Genomic DNA, 24,931 nt, shown 5'->3' with positions numbered 1-24,931 from the left:
AGCTGGGAGAGAGGAGTAGAAAGCCACAGCCCAGGGATGCAGATTCACACGGTGCTTGGGTCCGTCAGCCCCAGGCCGTCTCTAGGCGCTGCCGCAAAGTGGGAGCAGGGAGCTAAGAACAGGCTGGCTGGGCGTGGGAGCTCGCTGCACCCCGATGGCAGTGCGGCCTGTGTGGATCTGAGCAGGGGCTTGGCCGGCCGGGGGCTCCTGCCCTGCCCATTTCCCAGTGCAGAGGGCTGGTTTTCTTGCACCGCTGCTCTTAGGCGCGAGTGGGGCAGGGGGCAGGCCTCTGCCCTGCGCTCCCCAGAGCTGGCTCCACAGTCCCAACAGCCCCGCCTGGTCCTGGCTGGAGGAAGCGCGGTGGTCTGGCTCAGGGCAAGTCATGCCCAGTTTTAGGCTCCACTTACGACCCGTCATCTTCTCGGGGTGCTGTGTGAGTCGGCCAGTGACCAGCCTGGTAGAGGCATGTGGCGTGGTGCTCTGGGCTGCTGCCTGCAACTCACTGACCGCAAGACCCTGGGATCCCCCACCTGGGCTCTGTTACCCAGCTGGCAAAGGGAGAGCAGGAGCCAACAGCTGGGAGCCACTCACAAACTGACCAAGGGGGCGCATAACCAGCTGGCAGGGACATGATGCCACTGGGGGCCCTCGCAGCCGGGGCTGCTCCAAGGTCCTGGGCTCTTTGGCAGAGCAGCTCAGCTGCACTAGGCAGGGCAGGCTGCAGCAGCAGTGTGGTTCCTTCGCTCCTTCCCCCAGGACGGCTGGGGGGTGGGCCAGTTTCCCAGGGAGGTGCACACCTGTGCACTGAGAAAGGTGGGTGTCTGCCCTTGTCATTGGTCTCAGCAGCAAGGGATGTGCCCCTTTGCTGTGTCACTGCACCAGGCTCCAGGGGACAGAGCCCAGAGCTCCCCACCCAGCTGCCCCAGGTGCCCCAGGGCAGACTGTGGGGGAATGCCCCACTAGTGACTCGTCCCAGTGCCTCCTGCCCCATACGACCCCATGGCTCTCCCACATCACTCCCTGCCTGGCCCCCCAGGGGCCTGCTTTGCCTGGGAGATGGCAGGGGGGGAGCCTGGGTTCTAGGCAGGGAGCTCAGAGGATACACTTGCCTTTATAGTTGTGATAACTATTTCCCCTTCTCACAACTGGGCAGAGGAGCCCCAGAGCTGGGCCACCCAGCCAGAGGAGAGCCAGAACTGCTAGTGTAACCACCCAAAGGCAGGCTTGAACCCTGGCAAGCTGGAGCTAGAAGCCCCCAGCTCAGGCTGCAGAGGGCACCGGCACATTCTCTGAGTACCACCCCACCTGGCAGCAAACCACCCCACTGTGTGGGCTACCTACTGCCCCTCACTGAGAGAGCAAATCCCAGCCCCAGCTGAAATCCCAGCAGAGCCCCCACTTGTAGCTGCCTGCAGGGGGACTGGAACCAGGGACCTCGAGAGCTTGGGGCAGGAGCCCTGCAGCTTGAGCTAAAGGCCTGTGCCTGTGTTACATGGGTGCTGTTGTCCCAAGCAGCCGCAGCTCCTTTCGTAGTGTGTGTTAACACATCAGCTTGGGGGGCAAACTCGCCAGCATTACTGCCAGAGCAAACTTAACCCCACCACTCCAGAGGGAAGCCTGCCCTCTGGGCAGGAGCAGAATGAACAGGCCAGGGGCCCAGGGCCTTTCTCCCAGCACAGCTGAGACCGAGGGGCTGTGTTTGTGGCCGTTCTCTCCACTTTTTCACAGCAGCCCGAGTGCCTGCAAGACAGGAACAGTCCTTTGTTTCCCTGCCCGTGTTTTCCCAGACTTGCCCATCGGACAGAGCCGTTGCTCCAGGGCCAGGTCATCTGTCTGTTGCCAGGACCGGGCCCCAGCGGAAAGCTGGCAGAGCCAGAAGGAGCTGCAGGTGCATCAGCGGGGCTCTGGTGGCGCCCCTCCAGCGATGGAAGGGTTTGCTAGCACAGCAGGAAATCCAGGCCCTGCAGAGGTGGCAGCGAGGCAGGATGAGGGTCAGGCTTAGGCTGACCTAACTCCAGGTGACACTGCTTTCTAGGCCAGAGCAGGGAGTTAGGTGAAACCCACCCCCTGCCTGGCGTGAGGAAGAGCTCAGAGCAATCCGGGTAAAATCCGCTTTCGACAGGGCTTCGCTTTGCTGCTCTGTCAAAGGAATTATTTATTTCTGATACCTCAACTTGAGTTGACGTTGGAATAACATGTGACTAATCCTGTCAGGAGACACCTGGAAAGGTTGCCAAGTATTTGCTGGTATAACCCCAGCTTTGTGCAATTTTACCGATGGCCAGCTGGCCCGACGCAGGCAGACATGAGGTTGAACACTCGATCTAGGATCTTTTCTTCTCCCTTGGCGTGGCCTGGCTCTGAGGCCTCATGCTTGGCTGTGAGGCAGCGCTCCATGGCGCCAGGTTCTGCGTTCCCAGGAGGCTGAGCCCCTCTGCTCTTGGAAACGCCGTGGAGACAAGTGGCCTGAGCCGAGGAGGCCCCTGGCGAGACCCGGCCAGCAATGGAAGAGCAGCTTCACACAGCGTCTGAAACGGCTCTGGTTTCTAGGGTTTGGTAGGGGACTGGCTTTCATTCCGCTAGGGTGTCCAACCGGGCCGGTTTCGGTGGGACAGGCCCATGTTTGGGATGCCGGGATGGCATCCTGATTTAGTTTGTCAAAGGGGCTAATTGTCCCGCATTTTCAGGGAGCTGCCGCCCTTCTCCCCCATCTGCCCTGCGGTGGCACAGCTGCCCCCCAGCTCCCCCAAATGGCACAGCTCCCCCCAGTTCCCCCAAATGGCACAGCTCCCCCCAGTTCCCCAAATGGCACAGCTGCCCCCAGCTTCCCTCGCCTGGGGGAGTCGGGAGCCAGCAGTGGCTGTGGCTGCTCCACCCCCCAACACCCCCCATCTGGTGGAAGCCGGGAGCTTCACTTGGCAGGATGGCGACCATCTGTCCTGTTTTGGCCGGGACGGCATCATTCCCCATGTCCCACACTTGAGCGGGGGAGATCTGGTCACCCTGATTCTGGAGACCTGCAGGGCTCCCAAGAGCATTGGAAAATGCAGAGTTCTGCCTTTCCCTCCCCTCCTGGCCCACACCCTTCACTCTTTTTGGCACTGAGTGCAGTAAAACCAGTGCTCACGGGGGTCGCTTGTGTTTCGTCCCTGGCCTTTAGAGTGCAGCAGAGCAGCTAATGGTAGGGGCACTCTGCGACCTCCACCTGGTGATGCTCCCAGGGTGAAGGAATTTGGAAAGTTAGAGCAGAAGAAGACAGTGAGAAACCCTCCTGGGGGACCTTTATTCTCTTGTGCGGACCAGCCTAACCTTTGTTCAGCACAAGTGAGGCCACATCTGGAGTGTTGCACCCAGTTCTGGCCCCCTCCCCCCACTACAGAGAGGATGTGGATGGATTGGAGAGGATACAGTGGAGGGTGATAAAAATGATGAGGGGCTGGAGCACATGACCTATGAGGAGAGGCTGAGGGATTTGGGGTTATTTCGTTCGTGGAAGAGTAAGGGACGATTTGAAAGCAGCCTTCAACTTCCTGAAGGGGAGCTCTAAAGAGAATGGAGAGAAACTGTTCTCAGTAGTGACAGATGGCAGAACAAGGAGCAATGGTCTGAAGTGGAAGAGGGAGAGGTGTAGGTTGGATACTAGGAAAAACTACTTCACCAGGAGGGAGGTGACGCACTGGAATGTGTTACCTAGAGAGGTGGTGGAACCTCCATCCCTAGAGGTTTTTAAGTCCTGTCTTGACCAAGCCCTGGCTGGGATGATTTAGTTGGGGTTGATCCTGTTTTAGGCAGGGAGCTGGACTCAATGACCTCCTGAGGTCCCTTCCAGCCCTCAGAGTGTATGACTCTATGATCAGCGAGGGGACGCACGATGTCTAAGCAGACACAGCTGTTTGAGAAGAAGGTCAGTGGATGTCCCAGAAAGGTTTGAATGAAAATGGTCCCAAAAGAGGCTGGACCCCAGCTGCTGCCGTGTCCTGAACCAAAAAGGAGAGGCAGCCTTGCTGGGAGCAAGGGCACCGGCCAGGGAGGCTGGTTCCCAGCCCTGCCTTGCTGCTAACTTGCTGTGGTGTTGTGCCAAGTCCCTTCCCCCCACAACCCCATGTCTGTCTTGGCTCTCCAGGGCTGGGACTGGCTCTTATTAGCTGCGTCTACACGTGCACGCTACTTCGAAGTAGCGGCAGTAACTTCGAAATAGCGCCCGTCACGTCTACACGTGTTAGGCGCTATTTCGAAGTTGAAATCGACGTTAGGCGGCGAGACGTCGAAGTCGCTAACCCCATGAGGGGATGGGAATAGCGCCCTACTTCGACATTCAACATCGAAGTAGGGACGTGTAGACGATCCGCGTCCCGCAACATCGAAATAGCGGGGTCCTCCATGGCGGCCATCAGCTGGGGGGTTGAGAGATACTCTCTCTCCAGCCCTTGCGGGGCTCTGTGGTCACCGTGGGCAGCAGCCCTTAGCCCAGGGCTTCTGGCTGCTGCTGCTGCAGCTGGGGGTCCGTGCTGCATATACAGGGTCTGCAACTAGTTGTTGGCTCTGTGTATCTTGCACTGTTTAATGAAAGTGTGTCTGGGAGGGGCCCTTTAAGGGAGCGGCTGGCTGTTGAATCCGCCCCGTGACCCTGTCTGCAGCTGTGCCTGGCATCCCTATTTCGATGTGTGCTACTTTGACGTGTAGACGTTCCCTCGCAGCGCCTATTTCGATGTTTGGCTGAGCAACGTCGAAGTTGAACATCGACGTTGCCAGCCCTGGAGGACGTGTAGACGTTATTCATCGAAATAGCCTATTTCGATGTCGCAACATCGAAATAAGCTATTTCGAAGTTGGGTGCACGTGTAGACGTAGCCATTGTGGGCAGCAGCCCCAGCGCCATGTAGCCTGGTCTCGGCACAGACCTCAAGGGTAACTGCAGTCCGACAGATTTACTGCCGGAGCGTCCGCATGGGTCTTTGGCTCCACCAATGACAACCAGAAGGCTGCTTGCATGGGTGTGTTTCCAATGATGCAGGCCCATGAGCGCAACAGACCCCACAAAGTCCCCCAAAGAGCACAGACGAGGTGAGGATCGAAGGTGCCCAGCCAGGGTTTATTGCCAAACAAGGTACAAATAAGTTGCCAAGTACAGTACACCGCACTGATCCACTGAGCATATGTACCTGCCACCATGGACTGACACAGTAAGCAGCAATTCCACTGCCCCCCAGGGCCAGACAAAGACAGGCCCCCCAGGACATCACATTATGTACAGGTACAAAGACAGCACACGTCTGGGCCGACCTAGCAGGTGGGCACCCTCTGACGCTCACACCCATCACCCTGCGCTCGCGGTTTGCTAGATCGTCTCTAGCCACCACCCTGCCATTTGGCCCCTTCCTGAACCTGGCTCTGCATCTGTAAGTTGGTACCAAGCTCTTATTTAACGAGCTGGTGGGGCCTTGTGATTTCAACTTCTACAATTACCGTTCTGCACCTGGGCCGATTCCCAATGAGAGCTTTGTACTCTGAGCCCTGCCTGAGCCAGGTTCTGTCAGCAGGCGCCTGCCTCTGGCTCCCAGCTTAGCTTTGCTTTGACCCACGTTCCGTCCACTGTTGTGAGGCCTCGGACCAGGCCTGTGCTGTGTGGCCTTAGGCCCCCATCTCACTACCGTAACTAACAGCATTCGTGAGCTCACGCTGCTGTGCGACTGCTCCCACTTCGTGTCTCTTCCGTCCTACGGCCGGGCCAGTCCTACTGCAAACCCTGACGGGCACGTCTCTGAAGAGTGGACAGAAGATTCTGCCCAGGCCGGGTGTGTGGTGAACTGGACTCCAAACTGCTGCCCCCATGGAAGGAGGCGCAGGATAGTGATTCCTACTGCACAGCCTTTGGGAGGGTGACCCTGCAGACCAACTCTGTGTCTGACCCCCTGCCAGGCCCCAGGCCGGAGCTGCATGGGGCCAGATGGACGGACTGAGATGGGGACCAGGAGCCGTTCAGACAGACCTTGCTGCTGCTGTGTGCACGAAGCCCCGTGGTGCACAAGACCCTAGGCGTCACCTACAAGGAGGTTGCCAGCCTGCTGGGGGACCACCTCCCCGAGTGGGGGAAGGGTGCCGGGGATGCTACCGCAGAGGTCATGTATAACCCTGCAGGGCTGGAACAGCCATAGGACATTGGCCTCCAGACCTAGAGGTGAGGTGGGCAGACCAGATCGGCAGCCCAAAGACCGGTGCAGTGCTGGGACCAGCAGATCAGAGGCAGGAGGGAGACCCTTATTGGGGTGTTGGGGACTCAGAAAGGGAGTTACCCAGAGACCTCTTGGAGGTGGGACTCCTGGAAGCCCAGCACAAGGACACCCCGGATGCTGGGACAGGCCGACCCCCACCTCCCCATGGGACTTAAGGACCTGTCATGCAAATACTGTGGCCCAAAAGGCTCAAGGTGGCACAATGCCTGAGGATGAAGGGAATGGCCAGGCAGAGCCCTCAGGTCTGTGGGGGAGCAGTGGGCTGTGTGGGGCGGGGCTGGGGGAGGGGCTGTCAGGGCAGGGCAGCTGGGAAGGGCCGTGCTCCAGTCCCAGAGCGCCTGTACTCAAGCTGCCAGGTGAGTGCGGGACAGGCCCCAGGGTCAATCACAACACCCCACTGAGATGCAGAAAAGCAGCAGCCAGGGATTTTTGTGCCTTTTTGCACCCCAGACCAGCGGGCGCCTGCTGCGGACCTGAGCCTGAGGGGACACTTGGGGCCCCGTCAAGGCGCCTGTAGTGAGGCTATACCTGAAAAGAGGGTCCAAGGAAGGGCCCGCAGAGGTTTGGGTGTATGATCAGCTCCCCATGGAGGTGCTAATGGGCAACGACCTGGAGGACTCTCCTGGTCTTCAGAGCCAGAGCGGGAGGCAGGGTCTCCCACAGTGGGCAGTGGGGTAGGGCTGCACGGGAGTAGGCCAGAGCCTCCTTCCCCAGCTGGGAAACCAAGGACCAGATCCTCAAATCCAGCATCACATGCCAGCTGGAGCTGCCCTGGAGATGCTGAGGCCACAGCAGTGCGGGGTCCCGGGGGGGGGCCGCAGGGAGAGGCTCTGGTGGGAGAAGGGATTCCTGTGCTGGGAATGGGCTGGCCCAGGGCGACCTGAACCTTGGGAGGTCGGGAGGCAGTTGGTGCTGGCTGTTGTATCTGGCCCATGCTAGTCCCGTTTTGGGCATCGGGGGGTCGGGTGCACCCAGCAGAGACGGGTGCACCCGACAGAGGCTGCTGCACCGCTCGTACCGGCCCGGGTCTCTGACGCAGTCCGGCACTGCTGCCGGTCCTGTGACGGCTGCCAGGGAGGGGGGAAGGCTCAGGATACGCAGAAAGCAGCTTTGAGGCCCTGCCCATCGAGGACCCCTTTCAGAAGGTGCTACGGCTGTGTGTGGTGGGGAGAGCTCAGTGGTTTGAGCATTGGCCTCCCAAGCTCAGGGCTGTGAGCTCAGCCCTTGAGGGGCCGTTTAGGGGTCTGGGGCAAATAGGCTGGAAAACAAAACAAAATAATCTGTCAGGGATGATGATAGGCCCTGCTGGGAGCGCAGGGGCCTGGACTCAGTGGCCTCTAGAGGTCCCCTCCAGCTCTAGGAGATAGGCACATCTCCATATTACTTACATAAGGGGGCCCTCAGCCAGGCCACTCCATCGGAGAAGAAGTACAAGGTGGTGGTGGTGGATTTCACTAACCGTTGCCCAGGGCAGGGGCTCTGGCCTCTCTAGGGCCAGGCACCTTGGCAGATGGGCTGCTGACCATTTTCAGTGGAGTGGGGCTCCCCAAGGAGCCCAGGGTCCAGCTTCCTGGCAGCCCTGCTCCAATGTCTGTGGGGGAAAGGTAGGGTCTGGCACACAGGAACCCCAGCCTGTCCCCCTCAGTCCAAGGGGCTGGTGGAAAGGTTCAGTGGGACTCTCAAGATAAAGCTGAAAAGTTTTGTGAACCAGCACCCACAGGCCTGGGGCGAGGCCTTAGCCCACCTCCTGTTCACATACGGGACGTGCCCCAGAAACCCACCGTCCAAGTTGCTGTACAGGAGGAGGATGAGGGGGGCCTGGGCCTGGGCCTGGGCCTGAGGAGGGACGAGTGGGAGGAAAGGCATCTCTGGATGTATCCGGACCTCCACGTGCTGAGTTCATGGGCTCAGCCAGGGCATGGGGAAGCAGAAAGTCTCTGCGTGTGTCGGCTCCTGCACACTGGGGAGCAAGTGACGATGCTCACCCCCATGCGGAAGAGCAAGCTGAAAGCCGTGTGAGACAGCCCCTTCGCTGTCGTCAGACAGAGACATGAGGTGAACTGTGCAGTGGAGCTGTCTGACTGGGTGCACGGCCGCAGCACCCGCCCACTGGAGCTGTGCTGGCAAAGGGAGAAGCTGGTGCTGGCTGTGTGGGTGGTGGGAGGAGAGGGGAGGTGGCTGTCCCCCCCCAGGCTGGTGCCAGCACCTCACTGGAGTCCATTCCCCTCTCTGCCCAGCTACTCCCTGCCCAGCAGGCAGCTCAGAGAGGTGCTGCATTCAGCCCAGCAGCTGTTTTCCAGCCCACCGGGGCTCGCTAACCTGGCCATCCTCCGGGTGGGAACAGTGGACCCCATTCAGGGTCACTGGGGAGCAGCGCAGGACCCAGAGAGAGAGAGAGAGGTCAGGCAGAGGCTGGCTTTAGGGGTGATCCAGTGTCCTCCAGCCCCTGGGCCTCTCCTGGGCGGTGGTCCCCAGGAAGGATGGATAGTCTGGTTCTGTGTGGCCTGTGGGAAACTCAGTGCCCTCACTGTGTCCAGCGTCTACCCCCTGCCTAGGACAGACGAGATCCTAGGCAAGCTGGGAGGGGCCCAGTACCTCACTACTATGCACCTCACCAAAGGCTACTGGCAGGCGCCTTTGGACCCAGGGCGAAGTCCTGAAAGGGCTCCCTGAGCTCCTGTGCTGCCTTTTGGGGTCAAGAGGGCCCCAGCCACCTTCTGCCCTGGTGGAGCAGTTATGGAGACGCAGCAGGCCTCTGCCCTGGAGTGCATTGAGGATAGCTGTGTCTTTAGCCAGACCGGGGAGGACCGTGTCTCCCTGGTGAAGAGGGCTGGGTCGCCTCCAGGATACTGGGCTGACCATAAATAAAAGATGGGACCTGCTGCACGAGGCCTCAGAGGTGTCACACCTGGGCCACCAGGTAGGGGTTGGAAGGGTGCTGGCCCTGCTGCCAGCACACCGAGGGTTTACCTACCTACCTACCTACCTGGCGTGGTGCCGTGTGGCCCCAGAGCACACCTGCTGGTGGCCCCTGACTCGCCACAGGGCAGGCCCCAGAGGGCACAGAGTCATGCTCCAGTCTGCTGGGCAGGGACTTGCTGTGGAGAGAAGCCCTGAGTGGCTGTGGGCCTGGCCTTGCCCTGTCTTCTCCCTTTCCTTATCTGCAAAGCAATCAGCTCACAGGCTTCATGCTCGGTCCCTTCACACCTATACAGCACAGGGGTGCACCAAGGGCGGTCCGGACACCAGGGCTCGTGCTGCTCGGCGGCAAGAAGACAGCAACATCTCCCTAGCAGCTCCTCACACACCAGCTCTCGCTTCTCCTAGCTGGAGGCTCAGAGGCCAGTGGCAGCTTGGTGGCTGCGTGAGGCCCTCAGGCCAGCGCCAAGAAGTGGCTCTATTGGGACTGCAGCCCTCAGCACAGGACACGAGGTTCTGGGAATCAGGCTGGAAGCAATCCCAGGAGTGCAGCCAGTGGTGCGGGAAAGTACGGCAGGAGCCCCGGCACTCAGATTTACGCCTCAGCTGCTCTGCCACAGGATCTGCACACACCAGGGCAGTGACAGCTCTGACAGATGACCCACAGCTGGGCCCTGCTGGGGGAGCCTATCAGCCGAGCCCCGACGCGGCTCCCAGGAGAGACTCAGGCGACAGCTACGCCACCAGAGAAAATCGACTTCTAACAAATTCCATTTTTAACCATCGTTATGAATTTGAATTTGTGTCTTCAAACATTCCAGAAATTCGACCCCCCATTTCTCCGTGTCATGTCTCCATCGCCTTGTCCAAGCCCCACTGCGTGAGCTTTGCGTTAGAGCCCTGGGGCTGGAAGGGATCTCAGGAGGTCATTGAGTCCAGCCCCCTGCCCCAAGCAGGACCAACTAAAGGATAAGTTTGACAAGTGTGAGTGGGGCATGTGGGAGAAGGCCTGGAGACCTTGCAAGCCACATGGAAGAGGGGAGCTGGCATGCCCACCAGCCATGTGGTGCAGCAATGAGCTCCAGGGAAATGTAAACAGGCAGTGAGCATTGCAAAGAAACCCAATCCAAACTCCCGTGCTTCTTTAGGTCACCAAAGAAGACATCACCCTCCCAAGAGTAACAGCGCAAAAGAAGAGATGCTCATCCTGTGTGAGCACAAGCCTGGAAAATTTGCCAAAGTGATGCATGGTGCTTCGATACCAGATCTCTATCTGGTTGCCTGGCAGGGCAGAGCGTGCTACTGTGGAAGCCACTTCAAGGAAGGCCTGCCCAAAAACCTTGTGCAAAAATTCAAGAGTGCCTGGACGAGGCCCTCCTGGAGATCTCCAAAAAGGGTAAGTGCTGCATCCCCAGAGATAGTAACATGCTATTCGGAGGGGCCTAGTTCCATAGAAAACCTGTACCCATACCCATACCCATACCTATACCCAGCCCCAGCCCACTTCTGGAATTCAGAGATAGTCTCTAGAACAGCTGGGCCCTGGTGGCTTGGGGACCAACGTAGAGTGGACCTGTGTAGAGGGGACTGGCACAGAGGGGGCCAGCACCAGGTATATGGTGAAGAGCTCTGGGCTGCCAGGAACAGCTTCCTCAGGCCCCTGCTGGTTGCCCCTGTCCTCCTCTCCATTAGCCTCTTCCTCCTGCCATCCCAGCACCTCACGGCTCACCCCGGACTCCAGAACAGGGACTTCTGATGTGTCGAAATTCAGAGTGGGCAACATGGTCAGGTCCCCACCAAGAAGCCCGTGCAGCTGTTCATAATGGTGGTAGGTCCTTGGGTACGACCCAGACCACCAGTTGGCTTCCTTGACTTTCCGATAGGCCTGCCAGGGTTCTTTCACCTTCATCCAGCATTGGGTAGAGTCCTGGGAGTAACCTCTGGCAATCATCCTGCACGACGTCTTCTCAAATAGTTCCGCACTCTGCTTGGAGACAAAGTCTGCTCACCTCTGATTCATCTCCCCAAACTGCAAGGAGATCCAGAACCTCCCGATGGCTCCATGCTGGAGCTCTCTTGTGACCCTGAGAACTACTAGGCAGATCAGTTCCCTGAGTGCTCATGATTGCAAGAGATGGCTACCGATGAGGTGTGAGGGCTACCGATGAGGTGCGATGCAATGGGCAAAAGAAATTTTACCTTCTGGGCACCCCTTACATTTCCAGGGCTTGCTGGTGATGAATTCCAATTCACGGGCTACCAGCGGCCTACTCCCTACGCACCTGGAGAGCACCAGACATGGAAGTGGCCATACAGGGCGGGTCACCGCGTAGCTTTGTGGGATACACACAGGACTCTTCTGGAGGCCAATAAATCTGATTTTAAGACACTGACCTTTATCTGGACCTTCAAATTCGAGCTCAAGGCTGCACCCGGCCGCTCTCGATGGCGTTATGCTATCGAGACTAGTGCTCCCCAGATCAAGCTAACGGTATTTACAGTGAAGACCGTCACGTTGCAATAACTGCCTTAAATTCGAATTCATCTCGTCGTGTGGACGTAGCCAGAGGTGCAGCCCAGGGTTTAGCAGAGCCCCCACAGCCGGCAGCCTGTCTCCCCAGCCCTGGTGCACATCTGCACAGGCCTCCGTGCATGTAACAGAATTATTTTGCACCGACGGAAAAAAGAGGGACCCCTGGGTCACAAAGCCACTAGTGCTGGCCCAGCCACCGTCCTTCATGCCTAAGCGACCCTGGGTCTCCGGCTGTCCCTGGTGCTGGTAACCGCAGGTGCAACTCCCATTCCCAGGAGGGTGGCCAGCGCCGCTGGAGATTTTCAACTCTTGACCAATGGCATTTGCCTGCTGCAGGGGATGAAAACTTCCCAAGGCTTGTATATGGCAGCATCTTCCTCGTAGTGGGGCAGGCCTCCCTCTGCCCACGCGGGGACGGAGCAGTCGGCCAGCGCGTCCCTCTGCATGCTGGGCCCCAGGCGGCTGTGCCTCCTGAGGTCTCCTGGTACAGCCTGCCCAGGGCTTAGGGTCACCTGCCCTCTGAGCCTGCTCTGGGGCGGGCGTTGCACTCCACACCACAGACAGGCCCCCAAGTCTTTTCCCTGCACCACTGGCAGGCAGGACGCAACGCAGCTTCCCCATGGGGTAGCACTAACCCCTCCGAGTCGTGAAGGCAGCTCGGATGGGCAGGGCTGGCCACAGGCAGCATCCCAGCTCGCGCAGCCACGTGGCCCAGGGTGGTGCAAGGAGCTGGCGCCCCCACGAGGGCTGCTTCTGCTGCACATGCCTTGGCTCTGCCGGTGCACCCCAGGGGAGCGGGCAGGTGCCTGCAGCATTACCCAGACGCTGTGAAATGGCCCAGCACGGGGAGAGCCGAGAGCCAGCTGCCATTCCTGGCCACAGAGCCCTCCCTCCTTCTGTCCTTCGTCTGGCCAAAGGCCCCTCGGCTCTTTGGACGGGGGCTCAGAGGACTTGGGCACCGTCCCGGGAAGCTCCGTGGGCTGGGCTGGATCTGCGGCCTTGCAGAGCGTGCAGCTGAGTTATCCCAGCAGCCGGCAGCCCTGGGCAGGCCTTGTCGTCCATTCGGCAGCGGGTTCCGCAGGTGGCAGGGCCGCACGTGTGCAGCACTTGCTCACTGGGAGGCGAGCAGGTGGTGCTGCAGGAGGTGGGGCTGTGGGGTGCAGGCGGGGGGCCCCTGGGGGGGGCATCAGGGAAGCAGCTGGCGGCTGCCATTGTAAGTGTGCACACCCGTGGCCCGAGGACAGGTTGCGAACAGTTTACACCCCTGGATCCTGTAACAGCAACAAAGGGTCCAGTGGCACCTTATAGACTAACAGAAAAGTTTTGAGCATGAGCTATACACTGCAGCACAGTCACTCTAACTCAGGGACCCATCCATGCAACAAACCTCGGTGCCAGCTCTGCCCACAGATCTACACCAGCAACACCATTCCAGGACCTAACCAGATCAGCCACACCATCGTGGGTTCATTCAGCTGCACATCTACCAATATAATTTATGCCATCATGTGCCAGCAATGCCCCTCTGCTATATACATCGGACAAACTGGACAGTCTCTACATAAAAGAATAAATGCACACAAATCAGATATCAGAAATGGCCATATACAAAAACCCGTAGGAGAGCACTTCAATCTCCCGGGCCACACAGTAGCAGACTTAAAAGTAGCTATGCTACAGCGAAGAAATTTCAGGACCGGACTCCAAAGAGAAATTTCTGAGCTACAATTCATCTGCAAATTCGACGCCCTCAGCTCTGGCTTAAACAAAGACTGCGAATGGCTGGCTAAATACAGAAGCAGCTTCCCCTCCCTTGGTGTTCACACCTCCAGATCAACTGCTGGTAGTAAGCCTCACCCTTGCTGACTGAGCTAACCTCGTCATCCCCAGCCTTGCTCTGGCTTATTTATACCTGGCCCTGCAGATTTCCAAGACCAGCATCTGATGAAGTGAGTCTGTGATCACGAAAGCTCATGCTCGAAACTTTTCTGTTAGTCTATAAGGTGCCACAGGACCCTTCGTTGCTGTTACAGATCCAGACTAACACGGCCACCCCTCCGATACTTGACTCCTGGATCCTGTGGCTGGTTGGTTGCCAGCTGCAGCTGCCACCGCCCCACAAGGCTCCACCCTGTGCACAAGGCAGGTCTGTGGGTGTTGGTGGGCGCTATGGGGTGGCAGCTCCAGTGGGAGAGGCTGGGCCGGGCTGGGCAGTTGGGGGGCACTGCGTGTGCCACTGGCTGTGTACTCGGGAGAGCGGCTGTCAAGGTCTGCTCACAAAGGCCCCATGCCACAAGGTGAGGGGTGCCTGACGTGCAGGGGCAGGCGAGAGGGAAGCCAAGGGAAGGGAGGGACAGACAAGGCATAGGAGCACCCTCCAGCCAGGCTCCCCACAGGCCTAGCCCCTGCCAGGAGGCTGCCCTGCATCCCTCCTTCATGCCCACTGGGCTCCCCAGCTGCTCACGCCTGCCCACCGCAGCACCACGGCTGAGCTTCCCCGCAGCTCCCTGGGCCCGGGCAGCGCCAGCCCCACTGGGCAGAGGGGAGCCAGAGAGCTACAGCTGAGCAGGGAATTGGGCCCCCCCGCTGCCCTGACAGGGCCAAGCTGAGACTGCCAGCCTGCGAGGGGGTGACGTGGGGAGCTTGCCCTGGCGCCGGGCTGGTGCACCAGAGCATGCTGTGCCCAGGGCCGCCGGGCTCTGCCTGGAGGGAGGCTGGACCAGGCCCAGCTCAGCTCTGCAGTACAGAACAAGCCCCACGTGCATGGCCCTTCCAGGCCAGGCCCCATGCCTGGCTGGTGCGTGCCCAGACACAGCCTGGCTGCTCCTTGTCACCCTCCCCTCCTGTGTCCCACTCACCCTGCGGTGCTGCAGGGCTCTGCAAATGGCCCCAGTGCCGCTCGGCAGGCGACAGCCCCAGGGTGGGCTGGGACATCCTCACGCCTCCACTGGTCACTACTAGCTCCAGACTTCCTGGAGAGCCGTGGCCCATGGGGTGCAGCCTGCACACCCCCTCGGCCCCACCACCCCGGACCTGCGTGCGCAGGCTGGCTGGTGTTTTGCTAACACTACCTTGTCAGGCCAGAGCAGCCTCTTCTCATTACGTCGGCCTGCCCGACTCAAATGGGTTGTGGCAGAGCCCTCTGGAGATGTCTAAATAATTCCACCTAGGATCCCACATGTTCCTGCCCGAGCAGCACAGCGTATCCTCAGAGCCCCCGGCCCAGCTGCTCCCGGGGGTGCCAGGTGCACATGTCCCTTGCCCTGTCTTGCCCAGCTCCATTCCTCACAGGCCGTCAGGTCTGGCTTCCTGGGCACCCCTGCTGCCTTCAGTCAGGGGAACCAGATGGGTTCACGCGAGGTCGGACAGCAACTGGGGTAGCGGAAGGAGAGAGAAGATCATCCCAGCTCCTGCCTGTGTCACTGCTTCCTGAAATGACAAGAAATGCAGCCTAGGCCGGCACTAGCCCGGCAGTACGGCGAGCGCAGGGCACGCGGCCCGGCCCGGCAGCACGGCGAGCGCAGGGCACGCGGCCCGGCCCGGCAGCACGGCGAGCGCAGGGCACGCGGCCCGGCCCGGCAGCACGGCGAGCGCAGGGCACGCGGCCCGGCCCGGCAGCACGGCGAGCGCAGGGCACGCGGCCCAGGCCGGCAGCACGGCGAGCGCAGGGCACGCGGCCCGGCCCGGCAGCACGGCGAGCGCAGGGCACGCGGCCCGGCCCGGCAGCACGGCGAGCGCAGGGCACGCGGCCCGGCCCGGCAGCACGGCGAGCGCAGGGCACGCGGCCCGGCCCGGCAGCACGGCGAGCGCAGGGCACGCGGCCCGGCCCGGCTCACTCTCATGGTAGCACCTTGCTCCTGTGCACACACACTGCTGCTGGCTGCTGACGCATGCACTGATCAGCTGGCAGAGGCTCCCTGGCATTCCCCAGGGGCAGCCCCAGCTCACTAGAGGTCTCCCCCCGCACAGCCCCCTCTGCGGACGTGCTTCCAGTGCCAGCAGCAGAGTGGCCCACCATGGTCTCGTCATCTTCACCCTGTCTCCTCCAGCCCAAAGCCAGCAGGGGCTACTCGCTCACGTGGGCTGAGTGCCTTCGGCCACAGGCCATTGCATCTCAGCCAGTCAGGCCTCTGTGGGGCCCACGGCAGAGCCACTTCTCTGGCAGAGTGACCTGTGCCCTGTGCCAGAGGCCTCGGCCGTGCCCGGGCAGAGCTCTACAGAGCAGGGGTCGCTTTCCTGTGCTAGAGCAGGCCTTGGACGGTTCCCGGTGGGCTCCAGCTCTCTGCCAGGAAGGAGCAGGACTGATTCCCCAGCGAGATGTTTCCAGCCTAGAAGGTCAGAGCTACATGAAAAGAGCTGCAGGCAGGGCCCTGCTGGAAGGGCAGCAGGGAGGGCTGACTGGGCTGGTACTTGCCTCTGTGAGGAGTAATGACAGAAGGAGGCCACTGGGGGCAGTGACCTGTTTGTGGTGCACCAAGGATCTATGTATCTTCAGAGCCAACAAGCGTCCTTCCTCTCACTCACACTCATCAGCGCTGGGCCATTGCATCAAATCCCCCACAGAGCCGGCAGCTGAGGTGATGCTGAGCGGGTCGCCGATTCAGCAGCTGGCTGCCACTCCAGAGCTATTTGAGGCGCTTTTCATGCCGCCGTGGGATGAGGCTCCGTGCAGGGGAAGTAAATCATTAGCTGAGCTATGCGCTTCTTCTCTCCATGTGCGAGACTAACACAGGGCCAGGTCCTTGCCACTCGCCCGGCGGGAGCGCCTATTTCCCTGCCTTTGCTGCAGAGCTCTTGGCGATGTCCGAGAAGGGCCCACGCGGCCCTTGGGAGGTGCAGGATCGCGGTTTGGATCCACACTCACGCAGAGCCCTTATAAGCACTTACGTCACTTTAGCCGTGTCTACATGTGCACGCTACTTCGAAGTAGCGGCACTAACTTCGAAATAGCGCCCGTCATGGCTACACGTGTTGGGCGCTATTTCGATGTTAACATCAACGTTAGGCGGCGAGACGTCAAAGCCGCTAACCCCATGAGGGGATAGGAATAGCGCCCTACTTCGACGTTCAATGTCGAAGTAGGGACCGTGTAGTCGTTGCGCATCCCGCAACGTCGAAATTGCTGGGTCCTCCATGGCGGCCATCAGCTGAGGGGTTGAGAGACGCTCTCTCTCCAGCCCCTGCGAGGCTCTATGGTCACCGTGTGCAGCAGCCCTTAGCCCAGGGTTTCTGGCTGCTGCTGCTGCAGCTGGAGATCCATGCTGCATGCACAGGGTCTGCAACCAGTTGTCGGCTCTGTGTATCTTGTGTTGTGTAGTGCAACTGTGTCTGGGAGGGGCCCTTTAAGGGAGCAGCTTGTTGTTGAGTCTGCCCTGTGACCCTGTCTGCAGCTGTGCCTGGCACCCTTATTTCGATGTGTGCTACTTTGGCGTGTAGACGTTCCCTCGCAGCGCCTATTTCGATGTGGTGCTGCGCAACGTCGATGTTGAACATCGACGTTGCCAGCCCTGGAGGACGTGTAGATGTTATTCATTGAAATAGCCTATTTCGATGTCGCCACATCAAAATAGGCTACTTCGATGTAGGCTTCACGTGTAGACGTAGCCTTTGGGTGCCACCTCCACATCCAACTCCCACTGCCCCTGGTGGGATCCCACCTATTCCTCCACTCCAAGCTTTAGTGCTGTCCTGGAACACTCACCTGTTTGGTACCGTTCCGCAACGAGGTGGCATTCTGCATGCAATACCTTCTCCTCAGCAAAGCCAGGCAGGGAAAGCATGAACACAGCTGGGCTGCACAAGCCAGCTCTGGCGCCAGCCTACCTCTAGCACAGCAACATGACACAGCATCAGGCCTGGGATTCAGAAGAGAAACAGAGGACGAACGTAAGACAAGTTGTAGGAGCTCAGCGTCACGCCACTCCGATGCCTCAGAGAACTTCAGTGCTGGCTCACCTTCTGAATGGACAGAGTGGAAGTGTGTGGTGGGGCGGCACTTTGGTACTTCCCAGGGTGTCTCAAGGAGTCATATGTTTTATTGGAACCGACCTGCATCTGTGAGAGAGCCTAGCTCTCCTCGGGCCTGGGGAAAGTGCGCCACAGCTAAACTTCAGGTCAAACAGGTCGTTTACATAAGCAGCCAGCACACGTTCGAAAGGACCAGTCAGGGTGAAGCGGCCCATCCACATGCCTGTAGTCACTGGACTGAAGGAGGGGTAACGCGTTACGGGTTGTTGTGATCAGCCCTAATAAATCCAGCATCTTTAAGACCGGGACAGTCAGCGCCTTGTGCATTTATGAATTTGTGTTCCTTTGAAAGTGTTGGGCGGGTGTCCTTTGAACAGGCCAGCTGTAAAGCAACCACTTTTCATGACGAATAGTAACAAAGAGGAAGCCGTGCTAGTCTATAAACTATCAAAACAAGAAGCAGTCAAGTAGCACTTTAAAGACTAGCAAAATAGTTTATTAGGTGAGCTTTCGTGGGACAGCCCCACTTCTTCAGACCATAGCCAGACCGGAACAGACTCAATATTTAAGACACAGAGAACCAAAAACAGTAAACAAGGAGGACAAATCAGAAAACACTTTTCATGAGACGCATTCACCCCCTGGAGTCACAGCACTTTTGTCTTCTGTTGCTTTCAGCGGTTGCCTGGTTTCACTCACAACGTTGTTGGTGGAACAATGAGCACACTGCATGAGGCACGCCGTAGGCAGATACAGGAGCGTGGAGCTGGAAAGGTGGGTTGTGGGGGGAGTTGGAGAGGTGCGTCCTGGTCTGTGGGCAGCTTCTAGGGATGAGCATGGAGCAGCTGGGGTAGGCTGAAGACCAGAAAAGAGGGGAGAGGAAAGATTCTTTTTCAGAATCCCTGTGTGAGGTGATGGGCGACAACTGGAGCTGGGCAGTCAGAGCAGGTGCCTCTTCTAAACAGACACAAGTCTTCTCAGGTTATTTGGGCACCCTGATGTGATCTGCTTCTCTGGCAGAGTGACCTCCTTCAGTGAAGGTGGCTCTGAGGGTATGTCCTGGACTTTCTCCTCAAAGCATAAGCAGCAGTATCTGGGCGCTGGGGGATAGATAACACATTTCTTGGTGTGTTTGGGGTGGTTACGGGATATAGGAAGGTAACTGGTGATCTTTGAGGCTGTTGCACACACTTGTCTGTAGGGTTGCACTGTGCAAGCAGCGCACGGGGTCCGGGAAGGAGACACTCGCATGGAGTGCTCTGGAGAGAGCTTGTTGGATAGGTGGCCATTGTTGAAATGGTGATGAAATCCTTCGGGGAGTTAAGATGAAAGTATAGTATGAAACCGATATTCTCCAATAGTTTGAAACGCAAGCGAACGTCACAAAGAAATTGGAGACATCTAGCTCTGGGGAGCAGCCCTAGTATAGCTTTAAATGCCTTGACTCTGCTGCCGAGGGTCACAAAGATGCCTGGGAAAGGGTGGTGTGTGATGCATCCTTTAATTCCTCAGAGAAATGGAGTTTAGGAAAGAGCCTGTTTTCACCAAGGAATTCTACAAGTGGGTGAGATGTTGAAGGGTTTATAAAAGCCCTGTGTACACTGACTGAAAATTGTCATTTTGGGAATGCAAAAGATGAAAGGATCAGAGACAGGCTGGTTATTGGGTTAACAGCTAAAACCCTTCCACAGCAGCTACAGCCTAGACATACTCGTACGGAAAGCAAAACACGCTGAACTGGGGAACCAGCTAAACTTAGAATGACTTGAAAAAACCCTGAAGTTAGTTTAGAAACTGTAGTTGGACACTTAAGTGTTCAGTCGTCATCACAAAACCCCTGGGGCAAGAACGGAGCTCTCTCAGGCTAACTGGGACAAAGTGTAGCCTCCATTCACAAGGCATGGAAAAAGTCCTATTCCAAGGCACGATGCGTGTCCAGGCAGAGGTACATGGTGTTATCAATGGATGAAATGTGGATATTTTACAGCTGTTTGCCTCACCGAAGCAGTCAGAGGGCTGACTCATACTGGAGACAATCAAGACCTATTGTGTCTTGGACTCTCTCTGGCTATGACATAGAGCCTGACTGGAGAGCGAAAATTAATTTTACTGGCAAGAGTGTTGATTCTGTAGCTGATGTCACAGTCACCTCAGAAAGGGCTTCCACTCACCTTCAGACCCTCCCAGCGCTACAGCCCCTGACACAGTTCCACCAGGCCCTGGAGACGACCTGAACTGCAAGGGATGGTTCGTGCCAGGGTCCACTTACAAAGACAAAAGGGGACTTTGGCGCTCCTGCGCTCAAAGGGTCGAAGAACATTAACCTTCTCGGCTGCAGCAGGGCAACCGGGGCAGATTAGTGAGAAAAGCAGGAGAACTCACTGGACAACTGCACACTATTGGAGTTTTGAAAGGCGATCGAGTATAGATCAATGTAAGGGACAATGGTAAATCTTTCAGTGCATAAATGGATGGGAGGTTGGGAATCCCTCCTACCATACGTAAAATATGTAAATGAACAGCACCCCGAGCCCTGCTGACTACCAGAGAGCACTTGGAAGAAACTAGCTTATAGATTTATGCAAATTCAAGGTCATTGTGGACCAGGTACAATAAACTCTTACCTATCTACCATGCTAGCACCCGGGACGATTACATAACTGGCATCGAAACCATAAGCAAATTTTAGTTACGTTTTCTGTAAGTACACTTGACTGAAAGTAAATGTAAATACAGCAAACACAGGATAAGTTTGCAGCGTACAATAGTAGTGTAGTTGGTAATAAAGTACTCTGCACACATTTTTGTTTGTGTCTTAATATTTAATCTTGTTTTTCTTTAGTGTTATACATTGCTGGGTATAATTCTCTATTCTCCAGAACATTTGAATATCTGGCAACCTCCCAGTCCTGGAGCTGCCAGGTATGAAAGAGTTTCCTGTAGACAGAAATCACGTATTTGAAAGCCATAACACGTTTTTGAGAAACTGAAATGTACTTTTGCTCATTTCTGTATGTCAGGAAAACTAGCGATGGACACATTTCATTGGAGCAGAACTGAAGTCACCCTGAATTAAATATGATGTTGATCAAAATATCAGCCGCCCATGTTATCCACAAGCACATGGAGAGGCTGAGAAAGCTGTGCAAACATCCAAGAAAATCCTCCAGCAGATAGAGCGACTCCTTGCTCTTCTGAGCTACAGATTAACAGCAAAAGCAAGTCCTGGATACGGTCCAGCCCAACTCAGAACTATTGTTCCACTGTGGAAAAAAAAATCTCTCTCCAAAGTGGTCAGACATAAAAGTAACCAAAACCGGATAAAAACATTTAAAGTGCTTTTGAACACAATTACACCAGTCGTCACTCAGAGAGCTGTCAGCTGTGGGACCTGCTGTCTGTGTTTCTGTCACACTGGATGGAGAAAAAGGATGGTCAACTACTCCAGCTGTTATACAGAAAGAGAATTCCTTCTCCAGATCATATGTGACTGGGACCAACAGGAGAGGGCTCAACAAAAACAGTCGACATTTACAGTTTGTTCCTCAGAGAGAACAATCAACAAAGCAAATTCTAGCAATGGAGGAGGGTTCCAAGCTGACCACAGAAAGTCATTTCCACTAATGGACAGCCAGATGACCCAGTTGTTACGCATTCATGTTGTGGAATTAGAAAACCAGGAGACACTTTAACAGTCTGATACATAATGAAATTCCGAGCCAGCGGGATCATGTAAATATTGTAAATGGTAGGAATGCAGAACTTAATGAGGGAGAGGTAAAGGGATGTCAAGCTGTAGACTACCGGTCGGCCACTAGGTGGCGCCAGGTGTAGGCCGCTGTATTTACGCAAATGGCTGCCATGTTTGGCAGCGCATGAAAGGAGGGTGTAGCAAAGACAGCTGGTGTGTGCAGCAAGCTCTGGAAGCGCCCACAGCTGGTGCAGGAACCCAGCACACCCCACGCACCTCACTACCTCTCCCAGGTGGGGCACTCAGGCAGCGAACAGGCTCCCACCACTCTCACATCCCTCTGGGGAGCTGCAGCTTTTCGGGAAGAGCTGCAGAGGCGCAGCACCTTTGCAAACCGAGCCTTTTATTGAGGTGCTCCAGGAGCGACTCAGATGTCCAACTCAAGCCTTCAGTTCCTGGTCCTTTTCTAGACAGGAGCTCTCACTTAAGACCACTGGCTGTTCCCTTTGTCCCTGTGGTCCTGGATAGCTCCATGTCCTCCCAGCACATGATTCCTAGAGCTAGAAGTTGCATTTTGTGCAGGATCTTGCACCTCTGCCACAGTCCTACAGGTCTCACGCCTCAGCCTCTCCTCACTGGCTGAAGCTCCCTTTGGTCAGTCCCAGCCCATTGCTCACGCCTCAGCACCGCCCCAAGCTGCCTGCTGGGCGCATCAGCTCCTTGTTGGCCCACTGTGGAGTCAGGCCTGTGCAGCTAGCACAGCCCTGGGTTTGCTCTCCCTCTGCCAGGCTGTTGCATTGGTTTTTGCAGTCTGCCCTCCAGCTCAGGCCGCACAAGCCCTCCGTTCCTTTGGCTGCTCCTCTCTCAGCCCTGCGCCCGCAAAGCACCGAGAACACACGCTGAGCGAGGCTGTTCAGGCGCGTGGAGTTAAGCGTGTGCTGAAGTGCTTTGCTGGCGTGGGGCCACGTTCCCTCGGCACTGCTCACACTGACGTAGCCAGCTGGGAGTGCTAGCTCCGGCCAGGCTCTTTCTGTTCCCCCACGGGCCAGGTCATTATGATCTGGGCCCTGCTCCCCTCCTGGCTGCACTGGTACAGCACACTTGGCCTGGCCTCACCGGCACTGTCAGCGCTCCGGCATGCCGTACTGCCACGGCAGCAAGCCCCCCGTGGCCTTGTGTTGCCAGACCACATTCTAAGCCCCGGGTGTACAAGATGGGATCCTGCTGCTTTGTCCCATGGCCTTCAGGGCCAGCCAGGTCCCAGCGAGTCCCAAGTGTTATTGGGAGAGGTCTGGGGACCTTTCCTGGGGCTCCCGGCTTCTGCCAGGCCAGCATGGCAGTGGACCCTGTCTGCCAGCTCTCAGGCCTCTGCAGCACCCTGCCAGGCTCCTCCCCACAGTGGCTGTTTGCATGGCTCTTTGCACCCGCACTCTCTCCAGCTCGGCCCACTTGTGGCCAGGCCACAGAGGTTCTGCCCAGTCAGTGGGAAAGTTGCCAAGGCAGAGTGATCGCAACCAGAGGCGCTGGAACTGGGGGGGCCAACTGCCCATTGCCTGGCCCATCCACTTGCTTCACAGGCCTGGCTCCTTGCCCCCCCCGCCTCTCCCCAGATGGGCTGGGAGCTGGAGCCTGGCCCAGGGCAGCCATGGAAAGCCCCAGGCAGAGGGAGGGTCTGTCTTGGGTGGTTCTGCACATGGCCCAGCTGCAGCTCTTTGGCACGAGGGCACACGCTGGCCAGGCCAGAGCTGGGCTGGGGCAGGAGCTGCCCGGGCAGCTGTGGAGAATGGCAGACCCTGCAGCTGGGGCCATTAGCTGGGAGATGCTCTAGGCTTCCCTACCCCGGGCAGGGGAAGGGGCTCAGGATCCCCAGCCCAGCGCTGGCCGCTGACTTGGCTGGGGGCAGGACCTTGGGTGGAAGCAGAAGGGGCAGGGAGGGCCTCCGGGGCTCCCTCACTTTTAGGAAACACCCTTAGCGCCGGCTCACAACATACCCATATCAGTAGATGTCATGTTTGCCACAGGTCCCTTGTTCATTCATCGTGTGACCCTCTCTAGGCGTGTTCCGTTCTCCTGGCCGGCCGGCCCCTCACATGCTCACCCTGCCCGTGGCACTAGTTCCCGTTCCTCTCCGGGTGTTTGCAGGCCTGCTTCTCTGAATGTTTAGTCCCTGGTTTGATGAACGAGGGAGTCTGCAGACACCACAATTGCTGGATGTGTTTCATTGTGTTCTGGACAGCTCCTTGAAACCATCAATCAAAGGCTTTCTGCAAAGCACGTTTGGAAAGTATTAGCAGAACAAGGGAAGAACAGTGCATTAATGAGACACCCACCAGCCAGAAACCCGGGGGTGAGCTCACACTGCCTAGCACACAGCATGTTAGCTCATGTTTTCACAGCCCTTCCGACATGTGCCTTGCTGCCTAGGGGGTTGTTCCTATTATAGAGCATCAGGGGAAGTGACGCCAGCGTGTGACGGGAAGTGGCCTCCCCAGCTTTGGAAGGGTCTCCCCACCCCAGAGCTCCAGCAGAGGAAGAGATTGTTCCCAGTTCGCCTCAGCAGGCTGAAGCAAATGCAAACAAATGCGTTTTCCCAGGAGAAAATGGAAGTGTTCTCAATTATGGGGTTAGCACGAAATTAGCTCTAAACGGTTCGGCACGTTGGCGAGGACAGAGAACCGGCCCAGCTCCCATTCCCCACCCCCTTCATTCAGCCTTTGTCTCCCAGCCCTCCTGAGCGGTGCAACGGTGCTGGCCCTTGCCAGCCTCTCGTTACCCTCCAGACGTCCGTCGCAGGCAGAATCGGTCGGTGTGACCGCTGCAGTGGATTAGAGACATCTGTGTACCAGGAACCCTGGCGGCTGCGTCCCTTTGTCTGTGTCTGGCTGTCAGGAAGTTGTTGCTTTAGCTCAAACTCTTCCTGCCTAGCTGTAAAACCTCAGGCTTCATTCCGTGAGTGCCACGCTGCCCTTCACCTGTCCCTTACATTTCCTGCCATACAGGGCAAGCCAGCAGGCAAGTGAAAATGACACGGGCCTGGGACAATGGGCACTGTCTTCTTAATGATCCATCCACACGCTGGCTGGCCATATGCCAGCTGTCTTGGAGCAGAGCGGAGGCAGACACGGAGGGGGCCCTGCTGTGGGTGCACCAGGTGTGTCTGCTCTGTGCTGTGGGAGAGGTCTGGTGAGAGGCTGCGAATTGCTCCTGCCGTTCATAAAAGACGTAAACGAGGGGTGCCCAGAGCCAAGCATCGCATCAGACACAACACGAGTGTGAAGTTTTCCACCCTGGAGCGTGCTCTCTGCCAAGCCACAGGGAACGTGACTTCCTGGGAATTAACTGGCATCTCGCCGAGTGCTCTCCACTGCAGCAGCGCTTGGAGTCCCACGTCAGCTTCATTTGCAAGTTCCGAACATGAAACACGTCCCTGAGCCACGCCGAGCGGGCTGTGGAGAAGCATCAGTGTGGAGTGCCACAGGCGTCCTGTCATACCCTTCCCCACGCTCTGCCCGGAGCCAGGGTTGGAACCGTTCCTGGGCCAAACACACACACCCTGCCCCGTGGCTGCAGTGCCGATGATGCTGTAAG

This window comes from Carettochelys insculpta, chromosome 19, assembly GCF_033958435.1.
Source record: "Carettochelys insculpta isolate YL-2023 chromosome 19, ASM3395843v1, whole genome shotgun sequence".
Taxonomy (NCBI): domain Eukaryota; kingdom Metazoa; phylum Chordata; order Testudines; family Carettochelyidae; genus Carettochelys; species Carettochelys insculpta.
The sequence above is the reverse complement of the archived record's forward strand: the minus strand, read 5'-3'. Positions refer to the sequence as shown.